Source organism: Acinonyx jubatus, chromosome B1 (genome assembly GCF_027475565.1).
Source record: "Acinonyx jubatus isolate Ajub_Pintada_27869175 chromosome B1, VMU_Ajub_asm_v1.0, whole genome shotgun sequence".
Classification (NCBI taxonomy): domain Eukaryota; kingdom Metazoa; phylum Chordata; class Mammalia; order Carnivora; family Felidae; genus Acinonyx; species Acinonyx jubatus.
In genome coordinates, this window is record NC_069382.1 from 50,090,911 (window position 1) to 50,112,334 (window position 21,424).

General features: G+C 45.5%; 1 protein-coding gene across 5 annotated transcripts in view; it reads left to right on the forward strand.

The window, feature by feature from the left end:
* Positions 1–21,424, forward strand: part of MSRA (methionine sulfoxide reductase A) — a 449,572-nt gene that overhangs the window by 427,327 nt on the left and 821 nt on the right. The window lies entirely within an intron of this gene.

The window sequence follows — 21,424 nt, forward strand, 5'->3', positions numbered from 1 at the left end:
CTGCTCCCAGGCACGGCTTTCTCCCTCTTCCATTCAGCAGCCACATGTCTCCTCTCTCCTCACTGGTGTGTTCACGCAGGAGCGTGGCTGTTTTCCCAGGGCATCCATGACGGCTTTGGGCTCGGCCTGGATGAAGCCCACGAAGGCCAAGCTGCCATGGCCATAGTTACAGAACTCCAGATGCACAGGCCACCCTGCACTTTGCCCCCACCATCTGCTTCCTGGAGAGGGGTCTTGGGTACACAGGATGAGGAGACCTACAGGGAACAGGAGCTGCTTTCCTGTTGACTGGATCCCATATGTGCCAGGAGCCTCGTCTTTGTAACATAGCAAGACATGTCTGTGTCCCCGTGCCGGGGGGACAGGATCACACAGCTCACCCTCAGGAGAGAGACATAAGGGAAGAAGTGCACATGTGGCCTTCCCAAGGGCCCCTTTGCCTTCCGCTGACCCTGCACCTGAGCAGAGAGCTGCCCCATAACCAGTGGTCCCCCAGCCCCCAGAGGGTTGGGGTGTCATGAGGGCTGGCGCCCAGCTCCGCCGCCCACATCCCTGCAGCAGCCCCGCCTGCACGGTGTTTGGGCTGCTCATTCCAAACAACTCACCAGCCAAGGCAACCAGATGAGGGTGACATCTGGCTTGAGATTGTTGCCAAGTCACTACTGTTCCATCTCTGGCAGGAAGGACGTGAGCTCTTCGTGCCAGATTCTTAAAGAGAGAGAGAGAATAAAAATGTGTGTTCTACGCCCCACATAACACTTTTTTTCTTCTTTTTACCCTGATGCCTCAACTGTCACTTTTCCTTCCCTAGAACTTGGACACCTAAGGACCCAATATCCGTAACAATTGTAGAGCAGACATTTACCACCTGATGGTGATTAAAGCATTGGAGTAAATGACGTGAATGGGGGTGGAGTGGAGAGGTTTAGAAGTGAACTCAGAGAAAATGCACACAGGCGTGCATGCATGCACACACGCTCACTCACATACACATACGTGATGGATCATAAGGGACAGAGGGTGACGAGAGGAACCATTCACTGAGTGATTTCCATGGGTAAGACTCCCTACTGTCGGGACCTTTCTAGTGAACTGAATATAATCAAAATAAGACAATAGCAGCTATAAGTATCATGTTTCCTGCTCTTTCTCAGTATGGAGGAGAAATGGTAATGGTTTTCACTACATCTGATTCTTTATAGAGTGGCAGGCACAGCCAGGCTGGAACTGTACACAGGACTCAGCCCATGTGTCCAGAAGGGGCAGGGGAGGGGGGGGAGTATGTTCCCAGCCAGGGGGGCAGAGAGAAGGTCTAGCTGGCAGTATGAGGATGGCATACAACACTCACAGCAACTTGTTAACTGTGTGATGCTGGGCTAGTTCCTTAACCTCTCTGGGCCTCTGTTATTCATTTGGAAAATGAGAATTTTGTGGACTTCCAGCAAACACATCTACCACACCTTTATAAGAGACTGTCATTTTTACTTTAGAGGTGAGGAGGCTGGGGTGCAGAGAGGATGAGTGTCTTGGCCAGGTTGGGAGGTAAGTGGGGTGTCCATTATAACAGGTAGTTAAGGCACAGAAAGGGCACAGGTGGTGTGGGGGATGCATATACATAGACTGGCCAGACTTTATTTCGGGAACATCAGGTGGCAGTTATGGGGCAGCAAAGTCAGGGCATGTTGGCGTGACCTCTGCTGCATCGGCCTCTACGCATTGCTTGCTTACCTGCAAAGCCTCCACTTTTCCCTCTTCGCATAAATTAAGCTGACAGCCTACTCCCAGTCACACGTTGTGTTATTTTTTTTTCACATGTGAGCTGCGTCTCCCTGCTCTGTGCTTGTTCCTTTGGTTTCTTTGAAGCACACAGGGGTTTTCTCTCTCTTCTTGCAACCTCTTACTTGGACTTACTTTTATGGCCAGCAGAGAACACCTTGAAATACAGCCAGCTCCAGGCACCAAAGTGAGATTCATGCTGAGGATGGCTTTGAGTCTTGCCTTGTTGGATGTGACATTTTCTTTGTCATTTGTGAATATGATAAACAAGAGTTCTATATTTCCCAATGCAGAGGTTGGTGTAACACACCTGTGTTCTCACACGCAGCTTTTCATTGGCTCCCCTTGCTCCGTGCCCAGGGTGGGGGTTAGATTTTAGGGTTGTGGCATGAGTCAGCAAGACCAGACGGAGGCTTATAACAACAGTCCAGACAAAGGCTGGTGATGAATGAGCCTGGAGAGTGTCAGTCTGGGTGGGGTGGATTCAAGATTTGCTTGATAAGTACGATTTGCTGTAAGACATCAGGGAGGAGAGGGTTGACAATAGCGATGAGATGTATAGCTTGGGGGATAGGTGGCTGATGACATTGTGTACCAAGAGAGGGCACAGAAAAAGATGAGCAGCTTTGGAAGAAGGAAGAATAGTGTCTTGTTTCAGATATGCTGTGTCTGAAGCTCTGAGAGGGTGAGCAGCAGGACTCAGTTAGCAAGTAAAGAGAAGGATCAAGAAATGGTGGGGAATAGAAACACAGAGAGTGAGTCATCTGTGGTCCAAACAGCACAGTACCTGGAGTATAGGATAATTTGGACTTTTATTAAAATTCCTACTTATTGTTCATTATATTTATATTTTAACACCTATTCTGCATCCTATGATGATTGCATTCTGAGTCTTGATCAGATATCCATTCTCAGAGTTTTGTCAGGGATCACTTAAATCTATGAGTTCGTCTGGCAATGTGAAGATTCTTTGAGTGGATTAATAAGATTGCAAATAAGAACCAACAGATACAAACTTCTTAAACTTTCAATAAGAAGCACTGGACACGCTGAAAAGCTTCTACACCAAATTCTAATTTTGTTTCAAGGGTAATCAGGAGATCAGGAGCACAACAGAAAATCTGTGCTGTCACAAACAGGAAACTGGTTTACGGACAGGAAATAAAAGCCAGAAAGAAAAGGTCACATCACTGGGAGAAGTATAAAAATCAAGGTGTTCAGGGTCATTAACTTGCACCAGTCTTATTCTACATCTTGACAGTGATATTTCAAAGGGGATATGTAATCAAAGCCCCCAGATTTTTAGATGACGTTAATAACCTCTTCCATCATGTTGAAAGCAGATAATGTGAGTAAATATTCTACCAAGAGCCAGGTATATTGTCACATAGTGGACATGAAATACTTTTTAGTTAAGAAGGCATCTATAGTGAGTGGTTAAGAACATGGGCTCAGGAGTTGGACTGCCTGGGTTCAAATCCTGGCCCCCTCTTCTCTGTGCTGAGTGCCCTCCTCATGGAAATAATACTACTTTTGGCAGAAGGGCTGTTATGAGGACTGCATGGGTAACACACGCAGTGCCTGGCAGAGTCAACACTGAAGAGAAGTCAGCTCTTAGTTCTTCACCATCACTACACCATCCCCCTATATGTACATTCTATTCCTTGTTTTCTAGAAACATGGCTTTTCCCTGGGGTCTTTTTTTTTTTAATGTTTATTTTTGAGAGAGACAGAGAGAGACAGAGCGTGAGCCTGGAAGAGGCAGAGAGAGAGGGAGACACAGAATCTGAAACAGGCTCCAGGCTCTGAGCTGTCAGCACAGAGCCCAACACAAGGCTCGAACCCACAAACTGCAAAATCATCACCTGAGCCAAAGTCAGACGCCCAACCGACTGAGCCACCCAGGGGCCCCTTGCCTGGGGTCTTAATAGACATTATGATGATCTTTCTTCATGGAGAAAATCAAAGGAAGAAATATTATCTTCCAGGGCCTGTGTCCAGATTCTCTCCCATGGCACTACCTATCTCACCCACTGCCGTGCAGTTTGTGGCATTTGTGTATAGACCGAGTGCTCAGCCAGGGCCACCAGCCTGCTAACGTGGGGAGTCTGGGCCACAGGCTATGTCTCCAAAGTACCAAAAGTCTCCGTGACATGGGAAATCTTGAGTCACTCATTTGGCTGTTCGAGGGATAAACAAGGAAGGCTGGAAAGAGGCTTCCACTAGTCAGGCTTTGCTTTTCTCACCTTCTCTGGGCATGATCCCTGCACCTCAAGTTCCCACAGTGTGACATTCCAAGGGCTTTAAAAGATCATAACATCTTCAAAGATAACTACCACAGTATGAGCAGTGCTACTGAAGTGGAAAATATTATTTCAGATATAAAACCTCGTCTGTTCCTTCAAACAACACTGAGCGGTAGGTACCTTATCCCCACTTTACAGAAGAGAAGGCCAAGCCTCAAGGTCATATGGTTGGGTGGAGCTGAGAGTGGAACTCAGACCCCTCTCGCCACTAACATCTGTATAAACACAGTCTACTTGAGAACCCCTGGAGATATAAGGAAGTTATGATACTTAGAGATACAGAGTGCTGCTTTAGATATACAGCATCATTGTCTTAACTCCAGTTAGCATAGATTTATATTGCCTTAACCGGAAACCGTGCCAATTATATTGTATTACCAAATTTAAGTTGTATAATTAGCTTATGTTCCTGCCACCTTCTCTTGAGGGAGTTCCAGTTCTTCCACTGGTTCTGAGCCCTGGAGAAAATTAAAATTATGTTTTGGCAAAGAACATCCACAGCCTATTTTGGATTCTTTCTTTTTTATTTCTCCATTTCTTTCCTCCCTCCCTTCCCCTTCCCTCCCTTCCTCTCTTCTCTCAAAACAAAACAAACCAAAAAAGAAATCCTGTCTATACTTCATTACTAAGAAGCTTAAACAGCCTGAATAGAGAGTCTTCATTAATGCAGACCCCTCCATCTTATCTCCAGTCGGGTTTTCTGTGTCCCTTTGTTATTGCATTAGCAATTAGAAGAAGTGAAGAGGCAAGAGTCCTCCAGTGATGCCTGCTTAGAAGTTTAGATGATGTTGCTGAAACTAGGAAGTAATACATGCCCATCACCTCCAGCTTCTGGGCCACACACTGACAGTATCAGAGGGAAGCAGCCCTTTGCGGGCCATCCTCCATTTACTCACACTGTGTCGTTTTTAAGCTTTAGAGGAAACCGACAAAAGCTCCTTTTCTTTCTTTATTTAACATCATCGTCTATTCTCTACCATGTGAGGCTGGAAGCTAAAGCATTAAAGCAAAATATATCCTAAATGCATTTTCCCCTCCAGCTTGTATTTTATTTTATAGTCCTATTTTTAGTTTCCTTTGATAATAAAAAAAATTCCAATCATTTCATTCTTAGCCCTAGACAATACAGTGTGAGGTTATACATATTACAGCCCCGGGGAGAATTTCTGCACGCAAGCTGGCCAGCCTGTTTGCCGTTGACAGATGTAACCTACTCCAGGGCAGAGAAAGTCTCAAGGGAGGTTTTAATTTCTTAATATTGAAATGAGCACAACTTTTATCGTCTTAATCAGTGAATAAAAAAACAATAAAGTTGCTAAGTCTCATTTTTTTAAACTCTGTGTAAGAGGATTTTAAGAAACTGCAATAGCTTTTTAAGTTACTGTTGAAAGTTAATTTTCTCCGTGTTCAAAAAGATTCTTCCAGCAGCTCTGCAGATAGTCAATGCCGCAGTTGAGTGGGATACTGTTCTGAGCTGTTCTGTAAACACCTCTCCTCGGCAGGGAAAGGGTGTATGCTAAGATGTGTGTGGAGTGGTCGTACTCTGTCTTTGAAGAGAATGTGATTTGGCCTTCATCACATTTCATGAGCTCAGAATACAGGAGGATCCATTTAAAATTGCAGCAGAAATCTTTTAAGGCATGCTGCATTCTTTCAGACTGCGTGCTGCTTTAGGCAAGGAGCTGTACTGAGGAACATTTCTGACGATGAATAAAGAAAGGATTTACTTGTGATAATTAATGGCCTTTATAAAGTTCTAATGAACATGTTTCAGCTGTTGGTATGAACAAGTAATTTTATACACTAAAAGCTGATGTGTTACATATAGTCATTCTTATGTATTTTTTAATGTAATCCAATTTAAATTCACATTTCTTAAAAGAGAAAGCTTCTCAGTTGCAGGGGCCATATGCTATTCGATTCTGCTTCCCTGGTATCTTGTACAGTTCCTTAATAGGGACACAGTAAATGTTTCTTGAATAAAACAAAAAGGAAAATTGCTTACAGAGCTGTGTGTGTGTGTGTGTGTGTGTGTGTGTGTGTGTGTGTGTGTGATAGAGACACATACAGAGATATTATATACAATATAAAACATTATGTTACAGATGTAGAGCCATTTAAGATGCTCATTGGGAGCACACCAGAGTCTAAGGGGAATGTTATGTGTTTGAAATCAAAACAGAACTTGGGAATATATAAAGAATTCTCAAAATTCGACAAGACCAGCAAATAAATCAATTTAAAAAATGGGTAAAGGAGTTAAACAGACTCTTGACCTAAGAAGATACACAGAAAGCAAATAAGAACATTAAAAGATGCTTAATGTTACTAGTCATTAGGGAAATCAAATTGCAACCACCTTGAAAAATGACTCCATACCGGTTAGAATGACTATATTAAGAAATAATGGCAACACCAAGTGCCGACATGGATGCAGAGCAGTAGGGACTCCCCCGCATTGCTGCTGGGAATGCAAAATGGTATGACCAGTTTGGAAAACCACCTGGAGATTTTTTTTATTAAGTTTTATATAAATTTGCCATGTGACCCAGCAGCCCCATCTCTAGGTTTTTACCTAAGAGAATTAAGACTTATGTTCACTGCAAAACCTATTCTTGGATGTTTATAGCAGCTTTATTCATAATAGCCCCAAACTGGGAACAACCCCAATGTCCTTCAGCTGACGAATCAATAACCAAACCACAGTCTGTATATATGTGAAAGGGCCCAATCTCTCACCTCCTTGTGACCTTGAGGCCCCGTGCAAGAGAGAGAGAAGGAGAAACCAGGGTTGAAAACTGCTGTAGCCATGAGGTTATGTTTGCTCCAAAGCACACACACAGGGCCAAATGGAAGACCATTGCTTCATGGAATTTAAGGAACCCTGTGCCCACTCATTAGCTGGTTATTTGTCAACCAAGCAGAGACTGCAGTGGCTACACATGAAAGGGCCACACTGACTTTATAGAATTGGTTTAAGAAAGTCACTAAACAAATGAACTGCAGGCAAATGAACAGCGATATACCAATGGGGAGGGTAGCCCGATTTTCAGAGTCGCCCCAGTAAATTATTTAAAATGCCCAGTTGTCAAGAAAAAAGCATAAGCTAAGGAAATATGGGAAGTAAGACTTACTAGATGAAGACTTGAAATAAGCTATTGGAAATATGCCCAAAGAACGAAAGGAAACCATGTCTAAAGACTCAAAGGAAAATACAAGGACAGTGTCTCAACAAATGAAGAATATCAGTAAGGAGATAGAAAACATAAAAAAGAAGAAGAAGAAAGAAGCCAGACAGAGAAAGACAGATACCGTATGTTTTCACTCATATGTGGATCTTGAGAAACTTAACAGAAGACCATGGGGGAGGGGAAGAGGAAAAGTAAAAGTTACAGAGAGGGAGGGAGGCAAACCATAAGAGACTCTTAAGGTCTGAGAACAAACTAAAGGAAGGTGGGGAGCAGGGCAGAGGGGAAAGTGGGTGATGGGCAGAGAGGAGGGCACTTGTTGGGATGAGTACTGGGTGTTGTATGGAAACCAATTTGACAATAAATTATATTTTTAAAAAAAGAACTAAACAGAAATTCCAGAACTAAACAGAAATTCAAAAGAATGGTAACTTAAATGAAAACAAAACAAAACCTCACTAAAAAAAAAAAATCCCTAAAGGGGCAGAAGCAAGAATCAGCAAACAAAAATTCATTGAGATTACCCAATCTATGAAACAGAAAATGGAGAAAAGAGAGAAGAAAAGAAAAAAAAAGAAAAGAAAGATGGTGATGGTTGCACCACTCTTGAGACTGTGCTACAAACCACTAAAGTATAAACTTTAAAAGGGTGAATTTGGCGACATGTGAACTATATCTCAATACAACAGTTACCTGGAAAAAGGAAGCACAATTCAGAAGAGGTTCTGGAACACATTGCTCAAAGAGAGATGGCATTCCACAACAGGAGGGCGACCTCCTAGGTTAGCCTCGTTTACAGTTGGGGGATCTGAGCCCTGGATGAGTGGAATAGACATGGATTTCTTTACCTATTCCACGATTACGGTGACCAGCCAGACTTTCCTGGGTTTAGAACTGACTGAAAAGCCCCTTTGCCCTGAGCGAACGAGGGCAGTTGGCCACTCTGCCTGCAGTTCAAATTGGGATGAATCTCCTTTCCTGCAGCTCTGAGTCCCCAGAGTCATACATAAATGAGAAATGGTGATATTCAGAAAAGTTCCTTTACCTTGCTGAATTCAGTGTTCTAAACTTACGCAGCTGGCATTTCACTTTAAGTTCTTTTCTATTCAACCTTTAGGAATGAAGGATCTTTCCTTTTAATGAAATCTGCATTTCATCCCCAAGGTGAAAGCCAGTGTCCTTGGCTTCCTCTGAAAAGTGACAAGTGGATTCTTTTGTATACTAAATGCTAAGAAGATACGGGGAAAAACGAGGTTGTAGTTAATTGATTTCAGATATGAAAAAGCAGATTATAACCCCTTAGAGATATATACAGAGGAGAGAGAGAAAGAGAGGAGACAGAGAAGGTGCACAAGAGAGAGAGAGAGATCCATTTCCTGTAAAACTAAAAGCCATGAAAGTAAAACTCATATAGGAAAAGTCATTTTAATTCCTTTTCAAAACCATCAGACCTTAAAGGAAAGATCAAATCAAGAGAAACCAGTAGTCTTTGAATGTGTGATTGATGTAAGTCATCTCATGGATGGAGGAATACTGCATTGGCTGGAGCAAATGGGCAGTGGCACATTTCAGCCATACAACCCTGAGCTGTTTCCCCTGGTCCCAAGCTGAACTTCCCAGATCAGCCTCTTTTTCCTTTCCAGGCCAGGGCTGCAGCCCAGCCCTACCCAACCTGGTGGGGCTCCATCTTCCAAGGCACAAAATAGAGAAGAAGGAAGGACCCAAATTCTTGCACCCACGAAATGGTTCTTGGAATTGGTAAGGTATGGGGAAGTAAAAGATAACAACTAAGTAATGGGAAAATAAACAATAGCTATATCCTTCCCCAACATCCCTATCATGGCTCAGTTGGACTTAAAGGCATCACTGCAGGCAAGCAGGCGAACCTCAGAGGCATCTTCCAGCTTTGCCTGGGTTCAAGTGGTTCTTTTAATCTTACAAGATTACAAGACACTTTACAAAGTGCCTCTGCATGTCACCGTGGCTGCAGGGCAGAGGATGAACAGAAAGTGTGTACTGAGTTACCTTAAATGGGAACAGACAGAAAAAGAACCATAACCTTGATGCCTCCAGAGCCCACTGCCCCATCTACTTTCATCTCTTCATGCTGTTCAGCTAGGTCCTTTTCAACTTTCCCACCCTTCCTCTCCAGACCTTTCAGCCAATTCCCAGTCCGACATGCGCCCCCTTCAGGACCCACCTTCTCAGCTCGATTAATCTTTCCTTCCTCCATGTGTTCCAGCAGAGTCCCTCTGCCTGTGCATGTATGTCCTGTCTGTTCTGGCAGAATTCTGACCTCCTGATGATGGATGGTGGTCCTCTTCAGTCCCCAGCATGTGGGCATGGCTCTCACTTTGTCACATTTTAGCCATCCCACCACACCCTCAGGTGGTCACATCCTCATCATATAACATGACTCCATCTCTAAACCACGAACTCATCACAGGGAGGTTTGCCTTCATTCCTACATCGCGGTGCCTGCTGCATAGTAGGCACTTGTGTTGTGATTGCTCACATACCCTGTCATTCCCCTGCCCTGGGGAGAGCCACCCCAGGCTGCCTGTATATGCCTAATGCCTTGCAGAGTCCATGGGACATAGTACGTGCCCCACAGTGATTGCTGAAGTTGGCTTCTTAAGTGGAATTACAGAGTTCAAAATGTATTTGCAGAGAAGTGACCAGCCTACACGGAGCTGTGCCTGCCTTCCGTGACCCCTCAGCATCATACCCCACACAGGGAAAACCAGGCACCTGTAATAGAGGAGATACAATATTCAGTGTGTGGACTCTGCTCCAGATTGTCATTGTCCTCACGCCAGGATCTTGGGTGATGGAGCCACCACCAGCTGGAACAGTGCTGGCCACAGTGGCCGAAGGGAAAAATCTTATGCTGGATGGTTTCTGCCCAGAAATGACATAGGTCCCTTCCACTCACAGCCTGCTGACCAGTCATGTGGGCAACCTGACTTCAAGAGGCAGGGTAGGGGATGTTGGTGACCACTGATACAGTCTGCCACACTTGTCTGCTAGAGCACAGCTTCTCAAATTCTAACATGACCATGGATCACTTGGAAATGATTTTAAAATTTGGACTCTGATTCAGTAGGTCTGGGGAAGGGGCCAGATTTTGCATTTCTGACAAGCCACTGGCCCATTGTTCACACTCTGAGGAGCAAGGATAAAGCTTTGAATCCTTCCTGGCCAAACTGAGCTCTCTCTCTTTTCTCTTTCTCTGCAGAGACAAAATTCATCTTGTAGCTCTGTCATTTTGTGTTGCAAACCAAGAAAAATATCCTTGCTGGTCAGAAGACACTTGTGATTTACCACGAGGGTGAGGGGGACACAGAGAGATAGATAATGAAAGCCATTAACTGTTCTATACAACTGCAGGGTCCAGGGGGGAGACAGACCACAGGAATGCTGTAGCTGTTCTAAGGCCAACCTCATTCCATCCAGAGGCCACCATTTGCATAAGCAGGTTTTGTAAATGCACCAAATTAGATCTAATTATGTCACCTTTTTTCGACTTTGCCTCCTTAGTTTCATAGGAAGGGTCAGTGCAGCTCTGACTGGACCTCGTGAAGCCTCCAGCCCCTCTGAGCACTTGCCTTGTTTCGTCAGTGTCACATCATTGTCCCAGGGATCCTTCACTAGCTCTGACTTGTCTCCCCTGCATGTGATAACAGCCACTGATTGACTCACAGGGGTGAGTCCACGGTGCCAGAGCCTGGAGCCCCTCTTGTTCCAGGGTCCTCTGTGGTGTGGGACATGAGCAGCCTGTCCCTCTCCTCCTTGTGGCCAAACCACTAAGGGCAGGGGCAACCTCCCCACACACCTGCAGTTTTGTGGGTGCTCTGTGCTGTCCCGAACTGGAAACACACGAGTCTCTGCTCAGCTTGGAATAGATGGTATTTTTCTTTCTAGCGGTTTTATTTAAAAGCCATGGCAGTTATTTTGCATCCCTTCCCAGAAGTTTTGATTGATGGCAATCTGGTCAGCTAGAAGCTGCCAATGGAATAAAACTGCTGACTTGGGCATTGGCATTGGCTGAGCTTGTTAAGCCTGCACGGGGTGTGTGACTGTGCATGTGTGTGTGTGCACAGGATGGAAACATAGCGAGGGATTTGATGGAATTAGGTCTGGAAAGAACTGAAGGGGTCTCTCAGTTCAGAAGGAGAAAGCAGGAACCAAGGAAGCTATGCCTCGTATATGCTCCCTGCTGCCACTAGAGGGCAGAGTGAAGAATAGAATCCAGGTCTTCTGTGTTTGCTTGGATCAAACTTAGTAAGTCTTTAAAAAATATGAATCAAATAAAGATTGAACTGCAGTTACCTTCATCCTTTCCTGGTGACTTTATCATCAGTGGCACAGCCATTTCTCAATGGGCCTTCAAACTATGATTGAAATTAAGGACATCTGTCTTGAAAATGTTCCTTGCTGATTGGATGCAGACCTGCATGTTTCTAGAACTGAATGGATGGGGAATGGGCGGTTACCATGATGACTCTGGACTTGGTGGCCCCATCTGAAGCTTCTGAATGCGGGGCTCTTTGGTAGACTCCAGAGAGTCATAGAATCCTTTGAAATTATAAGCAAATATTTGATTGTGAGTTTATGTGGAAAGAGTGTCCATAGTGTTTATTGGATTCTCATGTGAATCTGTGACCCCTTAAGATGTAAGAACCGCTTACTACTACAGATTCAAGTTTTTTTACAGTGGTACATTTTCTAAAAAGTGAAAGGTGTCTATGGGTTACTCTAAGGTGGAGGTTGAATGTATACCACAGAGCATCCTATGTGCACTTATATACACATGCATATGAATGCACACTCACATGCATAAGCGTGCACCCACACACCTCTCCCACATACATGTGCACATGCACACATGTGTTAGAGTCTCTAGATCCAATGCACTCTCCTCCCTCCCTGCCCTGCTGTGTAGGATTCTAATACGAGGTTCTTGGTGGGTTTCTGCCTCAAACATGCTACAGACTCAGCCCTCTGGGGTCTCACTTATCCTACATTCCCAAATTCTGGGCACAGAGTGTATGTGGGAAGGAGGATGGAATCCAGAGCCAGACAGACCTGTGTTCTTGTCCCAGACTCACAACTAACACTCTGGGCACATGAATTTGAGCATGGTGTTTAACTTCTTTGGATTTACTTGTGGGTAAAGTCAGAATAAAGATCTCCCTACCCCTTCAGGGTTGCTGGCATGATGAGATGAGAAAATGAGAAAAAAAAAAGCCCCCTAGAGCTCATAACTGCCCCATTAGAGGGGCCCTGCAAACCTCTCCTCTAACATCCATTACAAATCGATACAGAGCCTGGTACTTGAAACACAAACTCTGCCTTCCTTGACACTTTGAGTAGGTCTTCTGTCATCTCTTGGAATCAGATAGTGCTTGGGAAGTTTGTGGAATTTGCTATTGGGAGGGCATCTGTCTGAGTAGATGAGAGGTAAGCAACCCCAGCTCTCTGTTAGGTGACCTTAGATGACCACTCTGTGTTAGTTTTCCATCTTTATCACACAGCCATTAGTACATGGGATCAGCTGAGGTAGGACAAGAAAAAGAATAACCGAACCACATGTTTGGAGCAAGTCTTTTCACTGTTGTTCTCCTTTGGCCCTTCTTTGGAGGGGTTTAACATCATAACAGGAGGCTATTGATACAAGCAGGCCAGGAAGTATTTAAGTAACTGTTGTGGGATGTGCTTGTTATGCAACAAAATAATTATTTGACAGCTAACAAAACAATGGGAAACAACCTAAGTTCCACTGATGAATGAATAGATAAACAGAACGTGGTCTATACATATAATGAGTGTCATTCAGGCCTTAAAAAGGAAAGAAGTTCTGACACAGGCTACAATATGGATGAACCTTGGGGACATTATGCTGAGGGAAATAAGCCAGACACAAAAAGGCAAATACTATGTGATTCCACTTACGTGAGGTACCTAGAGTAATCAGATTCATAGAGACAGAAAGTAGAATGGGGTTGCCAGAGGCAAAGGGATGGGAGGAATGGGCAGGTATTATTTCACGGGTAATGAGTTTTAGTTTTGTAAGATGAAGAGTTCTAGAGATTAGTTGCACAACAATGTGAATGTACTTAAAAGTGGTTAAGGTGGAAAATTTGAAGTTATGTGTGTTTTACCATGACTTAAAAAACAAAAGTCAATGAGATGGCCTGAGAAATCTACATCACACATTTTGAGTTCCAGGGATTGTGAGCAGGGTAGAGAAAGAGTATGATCCAAATATAGGATGATTCATGGTTAGAACTCTTTTGGAAATTTTGAAATAATAAACATCCCTCTCTAAGGGAAAGGTACATCTTTATCTGACCACCTGGGACAGTGTGCCTTATTGTAATAAGGGAAATGATCAGGAAACAGGGGTTCTAGTCCTATCTCTGCAGCTTACTGGCAAGTGGCTTGAGACAAGCCTCCTCTTTCCCTGGGCTTCACTGTCCTGCACTGAGAAATAAGAATAATTCCTCCCTTTTACAGTTAATGAAAGCCTCACTTAGACTAGAGTGTGTGAGGAAGCCCCTTGGAGAATCTGCAACTCGGGACAAATGCAAGGGCTTGGGATTAGTGCTGGCCTCTCTGCCCTGTTGCACTTCTAACCTGATCTGTTGATGCTCCATCATAGACTGTGTTGCCGTGACCGCCAGGCTGTGCTTTTTCAGGGTGGTGTAAGAGTCATTTCCATGCAATATGTTGAGTATACCTGGAGACTCAGGAAACCTTGGTGAAGCTAATAATAAGCTTGTTAGCAGGTTGCAGTAAGCAGAGCGGCCACTTGTTCATTAACTTTATTAAAAGAAAGGCTTCCTGTTGGTAGTTCTGGAAAGATGGGTTGGGCCCAGGGTGCTCCTGTGGGCAGAACGTCTGTAAGGGAGTGGCCCAGTGACTTCCTCGGGTACTTGTGCTTGGCAGGAGTGGTGGGAACTGGAGACACCTGTTGGGGATGGAGGGGAGCTCTGCCACAGCTTATTGATGACCACCTCTTTTCCTTGCCCCACAGAGCTCAGCTGCACAGCTGTAGAAGTAGGAAGTGCATGGTGGGTGTACGTGGAGGCCTATTTTAGGAGAGGAGGATGGGTGGGCCTGCTTTCTTCCAGTGTGCATGGGAGCTGATAGCAAAGGAAGCCAGTACTGCCATGTGGTTAAAATATGCCAGAGTGCCATGCACTTTGTGTCCCTTTTCTGGGATCCTCATAAGAGCTGTGAGCTAGGTATTGTGCCCGTTTTACAGATAGCAAAGCTCCTTCTGGGAAGAACATGATATGAGAATAAAGGCATAGAAGAATTTGTGGGGTCATCTAAGAAAAGGGTGAAGTAAGAATCTGTGAGAAAAGCATGACTGATCAATTTTATTAGGTGACCGTCCAGAGATTTCCTGATCAAGATGTCACACTGATGTAGGTTATTTTAGATAGGTCTCACTTACTTCCCTCCAAAAAATCAGCAAGAAAAAAAATGCCACAAACAAGAGGCTTTGGTTAATTATATTGGAGCCAATAAGAGTAGGCAACAGAAAAATGAGGCGTATGGAGGGTCAGGCCTGATCATTTCTTCTTCTGGTGCTGGTCTTGGTTGAGGAACCCAGCAGAGGGGGCATGCAGGTCTTGGCTTTCCATGTGGCAGTGAGAGACCAAGCCCTGGAGCCTGGAGAAGGCAAGGACTAGTGGAGCCCTGAGGTTTGACCAGCCAGAGAGTGGATTTCCTGGCAGTGTCATCATGGAGTTTAAACTTTATTAAATGAGTGTAGAGGACACTCAATATTACATTAGTTTCAGATGTACAACATAGTGATTCAATAAGTTTATACATTATGCTGTGCTGATCACAAATGAATCTACCATCTATTACTATACAATGCACCATGATTTCATTCACTGTATTCCTTAACTGTACCTTTTATTCCTGTGACTTCCTCATTCCATAGCTGGAAGCCTGTATCTCTCACACCCCTTCACCTATTTTTCCCTGTCTCCCCATCCTCCTCCTCTCTGGCAATCATCAATTTGTTCCGTGTTTATAGGTCTCATTCTCCTTTCTGTTTATTCATTTGTTTTTCTTATATTCCACATATGAATGAAATCATATGATATTTCTCTTTCTATGACTTATTTCACTTAGCATAATATCTTCCAGGTCCATCAATGTTGTCACAAATGGCATGATCTCATCATTTTTTATGGCTGCATAATACTCCACTGTATATATGTACATGTGTGTGCACCACATCTTCCTTACCCATTCATCTATTGATGGACACTTTTAGGTTGCTTCCATATCTTTATTGTTGCAAATAATGCTGCAATAAATATAGGGATGCGTATATCTTTTCGATTTAGTGTTTCATTTTCTTTGAATTATTGGATCATAAAGTATTTATACTTTTAATTTTTTGAGGAACTTCCATACTGTTTTCCACAGTGGCTACACCAGTTTGCATTCCCACCAATAGTGCACAAGGGTTCCTCGTCAACACTTGTTATTTCTTGTCTTTTTTATTTTAGCCATTCTGACAAATATAAGGAGATATTTCATTGTTTCTGATTTGAATTTCCTAATGATTACTGATATTGAGCATCTTCTCATGTGTCTGTTGGCCATCTGGATGTTTTTTCTGGAGAAATGTCTTCTTGTCTTCTGCCTATTTTTAATTTGATTATTTAGGGGGGTTTTGGTGAGTTACATAAGTTCTTTATATATTTTGGATATTAGCCCCTTATGAAACTGGACCACTTTCTAACACCATACACAAAAATAAACCCAAAATGAATTAAAGACCTAAATGTGAGATCTGAAACCATAGTGAAGTTTTGAGCCAACCTGGCAGTCACTTTGACCAGGCAAGTCCTTGATGACCTGCACTCATTCCCCATACCACAGGGCGGCTCTGTAGACCCTGAAGGAAGAATGCAGTCTTCTGGGGTGGCATCAGCCTGGGGCTGGTGGCAGGGCCCCCTAGCGTGGGGGCCCCTCAGGGATTCAACCTGTCAGGATTTCTATGCTTCAGGCTAGAGCATTTGCTGCACTTACTTTCAACTCTTTATCTGCCCCATGATTTTCCTATGAACAGCCCACTTTCATGAGTACAGCCTCCTTTTTAGAAGCTACCGGAAAACTTTGCAGGTGATGTGATTCATCATTTCTATAATCAGGAATGCTACATCATCAGCATGGGCCCCCCTTATAGACCGTGGAAGAGACCACAGAGGTTGTGGATTATGTGTTGCCCCAATTTAGCTCTCCTGACACTCCCGTCCCTTCCACAGTAGCAGGCAAGAGAGCCGCAGTGATGCTTGGATTGAGATAGCCCTCTGTCCTAATTCACTGAGGAAAAGTAAGTGACACAGAAACAGTGATACAGGGGCATCTGTAGTTAGTTGGTTAAGTGTCTGACTCTTGGTTTCAGCTCAGGTCATGGTCTCATGGTTTGTGAGTTCAAGTCCTGTTTTGGGCTCTGTGTTCACAGTACAGAGCCTGTTTGGGACTCTCTGTCTCCTTCTCTCTGTCCCTCCCCTGCTCTGTCTCTCAAAAATAAGTAAATAAATGTTATTTAAAAAAATAAACACTGATACATTAGCCATTATTCATAACAAATTACTTATGACACCCCCACCACTGAATAGACCACCTGATTTAGGAAAAGACTGAGGTTCACCCCACCAGCACCTACACTGCTTGCACGTGGCCCAAATTGACCAGTGGACTTTGGAGGCTAGAAGGATCATCTGTAACCTGGTCTTCATCTTCACTTCCTCCTGCTCCTCCATCCCCCCCACCATCACCCCACTCACCCCCCCTCCCCAGAAGAGCTAACAGGCTTTTTCAAGAGCTATCAGAGATGCTGAGGTCATCCTTCTATGCAAGATGATTGATCCTCCCTGTATGGACATGGCCACTGAAACAGTCTAAAGAGTAATCCTACCTATGGAATTGGCCAAGGGTCTTTGACAAGGAAAGTGAGAGCCTAAGCACCCTGCTCCCCAAACTCCCTGAGGTCCCCAAGGATGTGCTTTGGCTTGAAGCAGCAGCAGGGACCCAAGTGGAAGCCCCTAAGGTGAAATGAATCCCCAAGACTCATTAATCACTGAGATGAGGTCGAGAAACGAGAGTCCATACCCTCAAGGAGCATATGGATCTGTATGTGTATTATCAGAAGGGAATGGAAGTGGCTTAGAGAAACAAAGGACAATTAGAATGCAATGTCAAAAGTACCAAAAAGGATAGCCCTTTAGTGGGAGCCTAGACGTTGGAGTAACTCCTGCCTTATAGATTCAGGAAAGGTTTTATAGAGATGGGGGCATTTGATCTCCATGCTGAGAGATGGGTAGCAGCTCACCTGATCTGGAAGAGAAGAAAGAGCATTCCAAGGAGGTTGTGTGCAAGGGAATGGAATGTTCAGGAAATGTATAAAGTTCTGTATCACCCACAAAAAGAGTTTTCAGAGAGGAAGGAAAAGGAAAGAGTTAGGAAAGGACCAGGGACGTGAGGCCTAGGATGTGGAGTGACACCCAGCACGGAAGGGCCATTGGGTTCTCCTAAGGGTTTGGGGAGGCTTCACTTCATGGTTTAAGGAGGTGCCATTAGCAGCATGTGCTCTCCTGGCTTCTGGGGACAATAATCAATCCCAGTCCTGAGTCCTGTTCTCTTTAACCCTGTAGCTCAAATAGTACAGTGGAAGGGCTGGAACAAAAGAGCGATGAGGGTTGGCACAGCTGACTGGCCCCAACCAGGTCTGAAACAAACCGGCCCCGGAATCCCCAGCACTGCCTCCAGCTGTGTGTGTCTGGCAAGACCTCTCCAGGAGATGGGCCTGGGAGGGCTGAGGACAGTGACCTGCTCCTGAAGCCATGTGTGTGAGAAAGCAGAGGCAGGGGACGTGGGGGAGGAGGAAAAGCAGATACTAGTTGGGATTTCTGTTTTCCTCTTCCCTTTTCTTTTACATACAGTTTCTTTCTCATGTGTTTGTCCTCCCTCCCCAGTTTTAGAGCGAGGGTTGAGGACAGCGACAGCCCTGTGCTCAGGGATGGCCTCAGCCTCGAGGCTGGCCACCCCAGCATGGATGGGACAATGTTGACCTCAGGCCCAGTGATGCCAATATGCATCTCCCAGCCCAACGAGAACTGACCAGAACGTCCCAGCTTGTGCAGGAGGACAGCAAGTGCAGGAGGACAGCTTGGAGCTGTCTTCTATGGGTTTTCCTCACTGTTTATTTTAGTTTCTTCCTCTCAAATAAAAGTGAAGTGTCTGCCATCTTGTGGCAGAGGCCTGGTACTGCTGCCTGGGCCCCTACAGTCACCTTCCCACTGCTCCCCCAGAAGGGATGCTGGCCCTCTGGGGTGGTCCGTGGGCAGGGGTCGGTGGGAGCTGGTGTGGAAAGGAGGAAGGAGCCTGGGCAGTAGTGCTCACTGGCACAGTCCTCTCCGCCTTGGTAAATAGGCTTCTGGAGACAGTGGCTGTGGGCTCTGGGGCCTCGGAGGACAGCCTTTTATGAAAGAGAAATAGGGCAAGTAGTGTGGGAGGAGGTCACCTTCAGAGAGGACAGGGCCTGGAGGGGGATGAGGCGAGTGAGTGGAGACCCTGGGAGACCTGGGGGCTGGGTCCTAGCCCTGAGGGAAGGGGGCAGAGGAGCTCAACAGCAGGCAAGCTCCTGTGCAGGGTGGCCACAGCCAGGAAAGTCAAAATATGTGGTCACATCAGCATATGAAAGACTCATGTCAGGACTCATGCATTAGCTCAAGTGAGAACCAGAGGGGAGCGTCTCTTGTGAGTGGATGAGCTCTCTGAGGGCAATCACGTGTGCACATGATTTCTGGGCTCCTGACCAGTGAGGGTGTCAACTCCACTTATAAATCTGGAGCCCTTTTATTTGGTATTTGAATCCAGCTACAAGAGACAGAGATCATGTGAAACCAGTCCTAGAAGCTCTGTGCCTCTCAAGTTGCACCAGGAAGGTCAAGTCATGACCTTACATCCTGTCCTTTCCACAAGTTCTCGAGTACTGCCTAAAGCAGCCAGGATACTCCACAGGCCTCGTGCTTACCGTCTTCCCCAGAACAGTCCACCACCACAGCCACCCCATGTCCTGAAGTGGGCACTTGCCTCACAGGCAAATACTAGCAGTAATTTTAGTAAATGTCCAGTACATACCCCCCTGGGCACTGACCCATTTCCTATTGACAGTGATGTCATTTCTAACTCTAACTCTAACCAGGACAGTTAACCATTCCAGATTGTCATTCTCACTGAGGCTTTGGTTCCTGGAACCAATTGCTGTGTTAGCTGAAGTTCGGTCACGGAAACAGAGTGTTCAAGGTATTTCAAGCAGGAAGGATTTTAAGCATCAAAGGGGTTTTGATGCTTCCAGACTCATTAGAAAGGCTGTTTGAGTGAGGATTGGGGAAAAGCACCACTGCATTTCAGGATACCAAGAAGTTACAGAAATTGCTGGGGATCACTGCTAATGACTTTGCCTGAAGCATGACTGTCAGTGATTATCAGGAAGAGCTGGTGGAGTCTCCAGTCTGATCTTTGGAGACATTCACGGCTGCACCTTCCAAATAATCGCTTCTCCTAAGCCTGCCAAATTTCACGTGTGCTTCTCTCATTGGTGGACTCTAAACTGGCGTGCTGTTGGCAATAGAATCTGGGAAGTGTATTTTCCAAGCTTCCAGCCTGTGCGGTATTAGGGCGAGCTGAGAATGTCAGGGATCAAGACACGATATCTGACACGCACTTTTAAATACGGATGATAATAATAGTACTTCCTTCATATGGCTGTTGTGAGGCTAAAATTAACACTGTGAAGTCTTTGCACAGAGTGTGGCATATGGTAAGCCCTCGATAATTGCTCGTTTACAAAAAATTGTCAAAACTGAAGTAGGAATGGCTCCTTGTTCTCATTTCTAACCCCTGTAAGGAAACTGGCTGTTTCCAAGCTGTGGGGTCCAACCCTCCCGCCTTGGCGACGATCCTGTTCCTTACCATCCTGGGCCCGTTTGGCATCAGATCCTCAGTCTGCCTCATTCTGGCTCAGAAGGCTGGATGGAGATACAGGAGGAAGGGGAAAGTTCTTAGGGAAATAGTGCAGCAGTGAATTGTGCTGGATTAATACTGGATTCCCCCTGCTCTGCAGAGGGAAAGACTTCATTTCAAATGGACCAACAGTCCATTTGACCAGAGACTGGTCACTTCCCTCCTGGAAACATGAGTCGGGGCTGTGCCTTGCACTTCTGTACCAAATGGAGTTTGCAAACCTGGGGGTCGAGTCTCTGTAACGTTGTGCCCAAATGCTCCAAGCAGCCTGTAACAAGAAAGAATCAGGGCACAGCTGAAATCCAAAAGGGAAAGGAAACAGGCTAAGATCCATGGGGAACAATGTCTATTTCTTAATCTGTCTCCTGCCCCAAATAGCTCTGCTCTCCTCCCCCACTTGTGTTTATGTGTCTGTTTCTTTCCCTGGCAGCAGATGCCACCAGGCCTTAAAGTAGGTCACAGAGGGCGAGGATGAGCTGACACAGGCCCTCAGGCCACGTCCTCCCTTGACCTCACTCCCTGGTTCCTGGGTCTGGAGACCCACAGGAGCCCATGCTCTCCAAGGCATCCTGGCCGGGTCCGTGCTCCCTAGAACCCAGCAAGTCAAGGTTCCTCTGTCCAGCCTGTGAGTGGGCAGGGGGCCTGTTCAGAACTGGCAGCAGAGGGGACAGCACTGAGTTGGACTGTAGCCCTCCCCGCCTCATCCTGCCCCTGCCCTTTCATCCCCTCCAACTGCAGCCCTGCTTTACCACCCTCAGGGATGCCCATTCTTCCCAGGGCAGCCAGAGAGCCCCATGTCCCTGCTGTTTACCCTGAGAAGCACTGGGGTCCCTTTCACATAGACCCACAGGTTCCAAACCAGGGCTCCTAGCATGTACCAGGGACAGCAATGGTGGGATGGGTAGAGTGCACAAATTAGAGTCAGGAAACCAGATTTCAAACCCCAGTCATCTGAGGCACAGGCCAGTGAGAGCGTGCCCAGAATAACCCAGCTGGGAAGCCACAGGTTACAAGCCTGCAAGGACCCACTGCACACCCCAAGCCACATGTGCCTGCCTCCCTCACAGCCCAGCCTCCCATCCCTCC